General features: G+C 41.8%; 1 protein-coding gene across 6 annotated transcripts in view; it reads left to right on the forward strand.

The window, feature by feature from the left end:
* The first annotated feature begins 7,170 nt into the window (after window positions 1–7,170).
* Window positions 7,171–10,665, forward strand: part of vari (MAGUK p55 subfamily member vari) — a 66,804-nt gene continuing 63,309 nt past the window's right edge. For 2 of the 6 annotated variants that reach the window (XM_086989412.1, XM_086989413.1), the window contains exon 1: window positions 7,173–8,640. The gene's annotated coding sequence lies outside the window, so the exon portion shown is untranslated. Of the gene's footprint in view, window positions 8,641–10,665 lie in introns of all 6 variants that reach the window. The other 4 variants (XM_086989411.1, XM_086989410.1, XM_086989414.1 and 1 more) reach the window with 4 other exon arrangements.

Below are 10,665 nucleotides of genomic sequence, written 5' to 3' on the forward strand. Positions count from 1 at the left end.
CCTCTCCTAAGCCTGTAAGTAGAATGAAAGCGACTATACACTTATTCACGGGAGGCAAAACATCTTATCCACCCCCGAGAAACGCTACTTTATACTACATATTTATTATCACTATAAGAGTTTTTTCTTTCCATTTGGAAAAGTTTCCAGCCCTAAGTGCAATTGTCTCTAAACTTAATCTTTTTTCGAAGTTCAAGCCATTAATTATAAATCTTATTAAGAGAATATCACCTTCATAAAAGTTGTAGGTATAATTTATAAGGTATAGTTGAAGTTATTATATGGCATCAGTTATTATTAACCTCTGACATAGTACAAAGTGTTGTTGTCGAGTGATGAATACTTTTTTACGTGAGAAATTGTTATTTTGAATTACCTATTTGTAACTGTAGCAATACTGTGACGTTTAAAATTAACGTTACTGCGACATCCGATCTTCGACACTTTATCTACATCTACATGGAGTAGAGATAACCTATTTAAAATTATCTAGGAAAAATATTCTCATAAAATTATCTACTTACGTAGTTTTAAAAAAGGATAATATTTTATAATCTGGTTATAGATGTAAGTTATAGTATCTTAGAACACCATTTTTGAGCGAAACGGTACAGCTAACGTTGAGTCTGGTCATCAACTGACGGTAAGAAACCATTTGAATGGACACGATATTTACGAACCCTCGAATCAAGCTTCTTTGAAATATCGTATTGTGTACACTATATACTAAACTATTAACAAAGTCCTTAGTTATTACCAACATTGGAAGAAATCAGTAGATTTCCTGGAGTATTACGTCTAATATAGGCATGTCGTTAGTTAAAAGGTACCATTCGATTCTATCCCTTCTTAATAGTACAGTTGTTTCTTCAAAAGCAATTGTCATTTTTTTTTCGTGCGTTTCACTTGGGCGGGGGCATAGGTTCTATCAGTAAAATGTGTTGACCTAAACGCTACCCATCTGTCAACATAACCCTTTCCAAGCGGATTTCAGCACCCTCTAATTTCTAAGGTGACAACGTTGGCCGACTACAAGTCTATACTCTCTTCATCCCGTTTCCATACTTTTGCATTTTAGTCATTTTAGCAAAGGATTGCTGACGTACGTAGATGCTTGAGATGAGGAGTATGAATAAATGCAACGTCGGTCGTGAACACTAATACAGGACCTGCAGCAGATATCTGAAGTAAGTCTCCAATTCGGTCATCAACGATCCTTTTGCTTGAATGAGTGAAGTAATATTCTTCTTGAAGAGTGGTACTTTAGACGCAGGGTGAGTTAACTAAGTCTGGGCTTCTAGTCTCTAGCGATAAGTAGTTCACCAATTTTTTGGCCATAAACTGCATGTACATATTTCTATTCGTTAATTCATTCGGTACAAACTGAAGAAACAAGGAATCGGTAACGTAAAGTTATTTTTAAAAGCAGTAAAAAGTTTATATAACTCCGAGGCCAAATTGCGTATGCTTAACGTTGATATCGCCCAAGTATTACCGTTATATATTATCGTTACTTAAATTTGAAAGGAAAAAATGTTCTCTTACACGGTCCGTTGAGGCGGTAGCTAGCTTACAAAGGAAAGCCTTTTCTGGCGCATGCAAGTAAGAGTGAACTGAATTCCGCTATAATAAATGGAAACTAACTTCAAGGTACCAGTAGACATATACATTCATTTTATACCACCAAACGAGAGGTGCATTTTGTTTTATTGGCAGGGTCTTATTTGACTGATTTCAGACCTATATATAGCAGCGATGTCGAAATTATTCCCCGAAAACGATAAGATTGAAGAGTAGGGTTTCCTTTAACAACAACTCTAATTATTATATTAGCGAACGCTTCTTCGATTCGCTCTATGCCTTACCGGATAGGGGCTGATCGTACGTTATGATACAAGGAACACCTCGCGCAAACTACTATTTCAGTGTCTGTTTAACTGAAAACCAAGAATAAAAATCCGCTTATGCCCTCTCTAAAGAAGGCACACATGACCCCTAGTAGCAATCCTATATCTGATTTCTTTTAACAGGATTTAGTTAAGTTTAGTACTGGTTGAATTTCCGACACCGGCCGTGCTGCCCCTGTCGTGTTAGAAATTTTAGGTCACCCTAGCTATGCAGCATTGCTATAGCACAAAATGAATGGAACGAAAATTGATCTTTGACGCATCTAAGGCAGTACTCCATGATCAAAAAACGTTTGGTCTGCTCGACGAAACTACGGCTTACTATACTTCTTTCGTTATGCATCTTAAAAGTTGATGACATCTTATCTGTATTAATTTCGCAGTTCTATCAAATGAGTGGGGTAGTCGAAAGTCATTCTTGTGAGCCTGCCTGAAATAGCAATTTGGCGTAAGACGTACGGCTTCGTCTATCGCCAGTGCTACGAATCTTGAGCCCCACAAACGCTGCATGGAAAAGTAAAGCAGATATTTACTTGGCTATTTAACGAAATTTTCTGTATCACTCGACATAGTAACACTAAATGAATTTGGCTCATTATAGGTGTTCGATTAACTTGAAGGACACATTTTATCGTCAGATTTCCAATCTTAATTATAGAGGTGATTGAGAGTGTTTAACAAAAGAAAAACCTAATCACATGCCCCACATAATCAAGCTGCATAATGTTTTCCCAACTCGGTACAATACTCTGTCCTTGCTTAGATTAAATCTAATAAACTTGTGTGTCCCAGAGAAACGCAAACACTTGGGTAATATTCTATGTCACAAAAAAGAAAAGAATCATTTGCCCAACTCCGAGTGAACTGTCCCCTGCAGAAGAAATTAGTCAGTTTCTAATTAAGATTTGAAAGCACCGGCCCCGAGATAAATGCGTCGACTCGAGCTATTACCTGAGGTACTGATAAACCTCTTGAAGCGTATCAGACTTCATTTTCACAGGACTACGCTTGGTTCGGTTCTTTCTACCCTTCAAAAAATGTTTGTTGTGATTAAGAGGTTGTTCTTTTCGTATTTAAAGCAACACTCTTTCTTCGAATCATGTTTACCTGCTAGTACTTTTTGGAACTTATGTAGAAATTTCCTGGCATCTACTTAGACGGACTGCATGTCTGCGCACTTATCCCTCCAAGTGAGCCTTTTTACCTTGGTTACTTCACAGCCAGTAAGCAAAGTTATAGCGTACTACCACTATGTTAAGTGAAATCGCATTGCGATGCAAACAATCGAAGTTCTCTGACCGGGCGCACATAAGACCAAACATGTTATATTCAGATACTTTCGCATGTAAGCTCGGACAGATTAGATATATACATACAGCCCGTCTAAGTCGAGCATTTCCCCAATGCCTTATTTCTAATATTGTATGTAAATAAAAACAGGATGTTTCAAAGAAATTTCTTACAAGTGTCAAATATGTGAATGCCGATGGCCATTTTTATTCGATCCCCTGCGTACTAGTTGCAATTCCGAGCCTGAAGCTCTCAGAAGTCGCCTCAAACTATTCCTTTTAAAATCAGCATTTAACGCTATCGTAATAACTGTGCATCAAGCGAACGAGGTGTACACTCGTTAAAGTGTCATTGAAATACTGCACCAACAGTCGTTTCCAACGGAGTTGAGTTCTGAGCAGGCCAAAGGTCCCAGAAATGCAGCTGTAAAAACGTGGAAAAAGTGTAAGAAGTGCAAAAAAAAGCGCAAGCGGTCTAATAAAATCTAAGCTGATCTGAAAAACCCAGTTGGAAATAGATATTCTCTTTTCTGAAAAGGGCCGTTAATTTCTGCATCAGTGGCTCAGGTATTTCAAAACTAAGGATCCTTCCGTCTACCTTAAAAACGTCTTTTTCACAAACGACATGAAAGACTGTCGATTTTACACAAAAAAAAAGCAAGTTCTTAATATGAATAGGCTTTGTCCCCTCCATGTTTCAAGCTTTACGTCCGGTGCCTACGTTATTCACTAGGTTATCACAAAGACGGGTAGGCTTTGTCTTGCGCGGAAGAACTGAGTTATCGGTGGTCTTTGAAATGATGCCCTGTTAGTCGGCACGCCTGGTTTGTGGGTTCGTACCAGAAATAATTGATTTTCGTTTGATGTAACGAATGAACGCATGCATATCTGGTACGACAAACAGCTCTCCAAACAATTACCCAATTATATATATGTTGGTTCAGCACTATAAAACCATCCCTTATAGCCATAAGAGTCCCTGACACGGTTCAGACTAAACGAACCCCTACGATTAACTCGAACCCCACTATCTTCTAAGTGACTTGCGCCTATTTATCATCGAGGCCCCTAATCATCCAAGTGCAAGGACAGACGACGAAGGTCATTGTCTCGTCAACCCATCCTGAGAGAAACCAAAAAAACATATCGTTACGCGACGTCTGAATGTCTGCAAGCCCCTCTTCTGTCTAGTAGTCCTCGCAGGACAACAATCCGTAAAATCAAACTACCGAACGGCTAATCGATGCCGTCGCTGGCGCTTGTTGCCGATGTACTCCATTTTCCGAGAGGCGTGTACCTATCAGCGATCAGGCAGGGGCCATAACGACCGCTTGCCGTGCTGATGTCGTAGGAACAGCGCGCTAGTGAGGTAGAAAATGGGAAGCGTCATTTAGATTTGTGTTGGTTTGATCAACGTTGGTGTATTAGCAGTGCGGCGTCCTATGGACGGCGGATTAGCAGTCGAATGGTAGTTGAAACTGCACTCTGCTTGCTGTATTGTATAGTACGACAATATTAATTTTAAGCATGCAACATAGTTTTGAGCTAGACACTAACCAGAAGCGACGAGATGTTGCGTTCCCTTAGTCCCGAATCAACAATAAAGAATTTCTTAATTTTTCCACATATTAGGAAAAATCAAATCTCAACATTAGACACTCAATTCTTTATACGAAAGCTTTACCTGGTACTTTTTCTAACTAACCGCCATCATGTGAAATTTCTTTAAGGCTATTCCAATGAAACCCGGGCAAATTCCAAAAAAACATTATCATACTTTCGTCATAATGAGCGTTGTTGCTAAGTGTATCCAATGTGCCGGCTAGCGAAACTTCAACAGATGGCTGATCTTTATATTGAAGCTGCCGTACTTCATATGAGTCATCTTGTTCAAATGCAGTCAACAGTCTGCACTAAGTTAGTCGGTACCGCGAACTAATGGCCCATGCCCATTCATTTATATCCTGGCAAGCGTAAATAGACCCGATAGGATACCTGCGCACGATCAGTATCCGTTTAATCAAGATGAATCGTACTGAAATGTAGGACCAACATTCGATTGGTTACTCATACATCGAAAGGCGCGATTTCAATTGCAAAAGAGCTAGAAACCACGGACAGGTAACCGGTACTGACTTCCTGATCTTCCGATTTCGAATATAGCAAATAAAGGGAAAACGGGGGCCAAACACACAATGTTTACAGCTAGCAAAAACGTATTCAGAGAATTTATAGTGCAACTTTCCAACATGTTGAATCAGACATAGCGCTTTTACTAAGAGAGACGCACGAATAGAAAGGATGGCTGCTGAGTGTATGTTTAACAATTTACTAAAGTGCTGCTCCACCTCGTATCGGTGGCAGGTAGCCATCAACATGAGGTGGAGTTAGGGGTAAGCTAAAGGTTCGCAAGAGTAGCCCAGATGAATTAGATATTGGGACACATTACGATATGGTGCGCCCGTGTACAGCCATACTGAAAAGAAGTAAATTAAAAAATATATATTTTGTTACTTTAATACGCAGGGACGTGCTGTGGCAAACCTACTAAAGTTATTTGAATTGAGCCAAGTGCTTGAGACAACTTAGGACAAAATCTCGAAATAGGTATGTGCAAAAGTAAATAAGGACATACGCCGTAATTAAATACTTAATACCTTGCCTTATGAATTCTGGACGGTATTTGTTTGTATCGATATTATACAAATTTAATGTCTACTACTGATTCCTACGTATTTACTGTACACAACAACGCCACATGTGGCGCTAAGCGTGCGATGAAGTAAGGAAAGTTTAATAAAATCCGCTCATATTTGCACCACACCTGTCGAGTTCAACCTTGGTAGTTAGCGCTTTATCCAGTCACCCCGGTGACCCCAATCTTATGAAGTAATGTTATAAAAGCTACAAAAGCGATAGAAGAAAGAAGAAGCTGATCGATTCAGCAATTGCCCGCGAAAATTACCACTCAGCTACGATCGTAGGCCGACAACAAACTTTCGATCAGTGTCATATTTAGCAGTTCCGTTGCCCTCAACAAAAAGACCTATCGGTACATAGAGTTCTACTATGCGTTTTAGCGTTGTCGATCCTTTGGTATAATTACATAATCGGCAGTGATAAAAGCTGCCATTAGCCATCAGCGTCAGGTCACCGACCTTTGGAGGCACTTCGGGGCAGCGCAGTCAAATTTGTGTGTGAGCGTAGCATTGTGACAAAGCGGGCCTGCAAACACTAGGACAGAACATGAAAGCTCATCTCTTAACAACAGGAGCGACTCATATTTTAGCCACTCGTTGTCCTTTCGAAAAATGAATTACCAAAACACACTGTGTTGTTTTCGTAACGTTATATCAACACGCTTCAGATGAGGTTATTGTTCTACTATGATGATGTTAGTCATAGCAAGCAAGCTTGGTACGTTAGCGCTGGTCTTAAACGGAGCCTACAAGCATTTTATCAGAAGTGCATGGTGTATAGTTTTGTAAGAAATCATTTACATTATAATCTCTCTTGTGCGTTTCCTTTCAAGTGGAGATACGAGTACCGGTGATAAACTATATACCATGTGGTCCGCAAAAACTAACCTTCACTACCATACGCCTTTCTGCTATAATGAACCGCTATTTCGACGCAAAAGTTTAAAATCATGGCTGGCGCTATCGTAGCAGCGTCATTCGTCCCATCGTACGCATGTACATGTAACGCAAAAGTTGACGATTCCGACTTTCCTTCAGCTCCTCCCCTTCGTCTCCTAGTTGTCCTTTTATTGCGAACGTTCTCCCTCGTCCCTGATTCCAAGATTTCTTGATGCTCCGTCATCCCACAGACTGCGTCGTGGACAACGAAGTCATCTTATTGCTGCTCGTATTCACTCCATACAGCTGTAAGTGCCCTACGTCGAAGAGAAGTAGTCACAGGTACGGACGAACCAGCATCAGCAAGACTGAACGGGTAATCTGAGCTGTGATGTAAGACCTTCTCTCCAGGTTACGTTATGTTTGTCTGTTAATCTATTTGCTATTGCCAGTCTTCCATGCATCAGTTCTCTGTCCTTCGTTGACGAAGCGACTTCACATTCGTTCCGCTCATGCGCGAAAGCTGTGGCCATGCTCTGCGCTAGGACGTGAGCTCTGTTGTGCCACGGCTGGCATAATCGCCGTCGCCACTGCTAGGGCTCCATGTTGGCCTATTGCTGCCTCGTAGTGCGTCTCTATGCTGGACTTTGTGTGGCGTCTGTGGGTGCGTGTGTGTGTGTGTGGGCCTGCGCACTCGTGTGCGCGTCCGTGAGTTGTTTTGGAGCGCCGCTTTGCAGTAGCTACCAGAGACGGAGCCAACGAGAGCTCGTTTGTGAACCGCACCGACTGGCCTACGAAATCGCTGTCGCTTAACGTTGCTCGATTCAGTGTGTCTCACCGAGGCAGCGGCTCCGGTGTTACGCCAGTGGAGGCGTCGAGCCCGATAGAGCAGAAAAGGAGCGCTAGTCGGCACAAATGGAATGAAAGGAACAACTGTTTGGCAAACGGCAGACACAAAGGGAAACGTCGTCTCCGAACGATAGTTTTACCTATTGTGCATTGATTAGCGTCGTCCATGTTCATTGTAACTGGTGACCTAGTTGCTAATCTTGCTGCTGTCGTTTCGATTTAACCGCCTGCTTGCCTAGTCAACTTTTCCGCTGTATCGGACGCTGAAGTCGTTCACGATAACAATACTCCTTGAGCGCTCCGGCGTTCGGTTCCATATCCGCCTAAACACAAGCAATTTATACGGAAATCGACGATTTGAGATGACGGTCAGGATAGCTGCGGTGATAATCTGTCCGCTAGAACACGTCAATGGGCCGCGCACGCAGCCACTATAGGTTTTTGTCTGTGTCGTGCGCGGAAGAGACGCAACCGATAGGTCTGTCCGTCCAAACCTGCTAGCGATATTCCGTTGCAATGAGGAAAATGGCTTCTGATTATATACGACATATTCTACAATAGGCGAGCAACGACGAATGAAATAATAGTAGAATGCGAACGTCAGGTTTGCAAAATGAACCCATTTACTTCAACCGATGAGTCTGGCTGTTGTTAGGTGTTGTTCAGTGTAGTGTGATCAACGAACTCAGATGGGCGATGCTGAGGTAACTGCGAATGCTCGGTGTGTATCTATGTAAAGTATAAGTGTTCATAGAGAAGGTAACGGACAGTGTATAACTAAGTACGCTTGTGGGAAGTTCTTTGCGTTGCGAAGCAACTCCTGGGAGACTCCCAATTCATCTCGCGGTCTCGTGTTGGTGGCTTGGGTGGATCGCATTCATCGATGTATGGAGGAAGCTTCACCGAAAGAATTCGAACGAACGACTTGTGGAAGTGTTGTTGAGTTGTGTGACAAAAAAAAGTAACAACAGCGACGTTTAAACTGAGCGCAATACGTAAATATCGTCAAGTCATTAGGTGAGAGCCGCTTACAGAATTCGAGGGAAGCTAAGGTGGATTGCTCGCTAGAGATTTTCTTTTCTTTATCTTTTAGACCGTAGGCGTATTGTACATAGTGCTCTTTCCGATTTAAACAGCTTTAACACACGAAAGAGTTTACGCCAGACAAAAAGACCTGCCCTGGACATCGTAGATTGCAACTGTGTATTACAGAACAGAAAGCAAGCTCCGAGCTATGAACTTGTAGAAACGCTGTGCAAAGTTTTGTTCTTCTGGTGACATAACTCTCTATATTGTTCTGTATAGTGCCTTTTACAACCGGTAAATATAATTTCAACTTGAGATCTTCAAAGTTAGTTAGCTTTTCTGCGACAAACATGGTTTTGAATATGTTGAATTAGTATTACGCTGTTATTTGCTCAGTTCAAAACTATGACAGTGATAATGATGTTGACTGACCAATCCACCGTACATCTTTTTTTTGGGGTTTTTTTTCTACAAAACAGCATCATAGTGGATTCAATCATTGTCGGTTCTGAACTTTTATGCTCATTAAAGGAACAGAAGAACGGACGCCACTGTTACGCTAGAATAACATTTTCACACAAGTATATCATACGTTTGGGTATATTTCTGCCCATCAATACGAGCGTATGAAACACAGTTGTTTGCTGCTAAAAAAAATTAGCGATCATCAGTCGCCCCGAGTCTTACGGCTGAGAACAATTCAAGCATATCGATGCCTTGTACGACCGCCACGGTTGCTCATCATATTAATAGCCACTCATCGAAATGACTGTTCCTTTTCCTTCAGCTAGTCTCAACAGACCCCTTCAGCCTAAACAGCCTAGGATAATACACTGGCAAACATTACGATGACAATACGTTCTTTATAGAGCCTTGACATCCATTTACTTCATGCCCCCCCCCCCCCCCCTTTGGAACCGACCCAAGAAGAAAGTATTCTTCTGCTTCGATTATCGAGCCGTATTTTTCTGTATGCGCAATACGTCACGAGTTGCTCATGTAACAGGTAAGAACATTCTAACATAGTTGATTTTAAGACTGAGACTATTGGTGGGACTTGCTGCCCTTGCTAATGATAGAGTTCTCTTCAAAGCTACCATTTAAACCGTGTGAGTAGTTAAACAAATGTGATGAATCAACCATGCGACTGTAACAGTCTTGCCTCATTGCTTTCCCTTTTCTACAAACATTTTGTGGTCAACTCGACAAGAATAAACTGAGAAAAACGTTGTTCGGCAGAGGTAAATGTCTGCCTCTTTCACGGTCGGTAGACAGAAAGCGAAAGGAAAACGAAACCCTCCTCTCATAGCATAGTCGTAATGGACCACATTTGCAGAAATTTAGAGGTAAACTGTTACAGTTAGCAGAAATTTATTACGATCTGCCTAGGTTTTCCCTGTCACTCACGTCACAACAGCAGCAAGATGATAACTGTGACTTTCGCTACGAATCGCCCACCTGCGCAACGGGCGCGCCATTAAATTCTCTGGCAGACCCCTCTGTCACAATGCGGTCGCATGAAGTCCGTCTTCATGACGAATTTTGTTCTGGTATTGCTCTGCCGACTCGTGGAACGTCACGCTGCTAGCGCGAAAAACAAATGGATATGTGTTCGGTGCAAGTCTGTTGCAGTCGCCCCACCCTGAAACGCCAACGGTCACAATCGTAACGTAGTCTATGTTCGTGCTACTGTTATCGCTCTTTTTACTGATGGTACTACGCTACAACTTGTGGAAGGCTACAAGATGGGTGTGAAAGAACGTCTTCGTTCTGTACGCCCTGATAAATAATTGTCTCTGGCCTTCTTCGTGGGTTTAGCCTAATGTAATGAGAAGAAAACAAATTATTGATCACCCTTTAAGGCGCTAACGGGATTTGGCTATTGTTTGTGCCGCTAGAACAGGGCATAATAGATCGACCGCACAACGTTTCATTACCGGTGGCGAGGAAGCTAGGGGAAGGCTGTTATTTAAATCGTCAGTTAGAAAAAAAACTATACGGATTGGAACTGTTCTA

This window comes from Varroa destructor, unplaced genomic scaffold (assembly GCF_002443255.2).
Source record: "Varroa destructor unplaced genomic scaffold, Vdes_3.0 BEIS01000005.1, whole genome shotgun sequence".
NCBI classification, from domain to species: Eukaryota; Metazoa; Arthropoda; class Arachnida; order Mesostigmata; family Varroidae; genus Varroa; species Varroa destructor.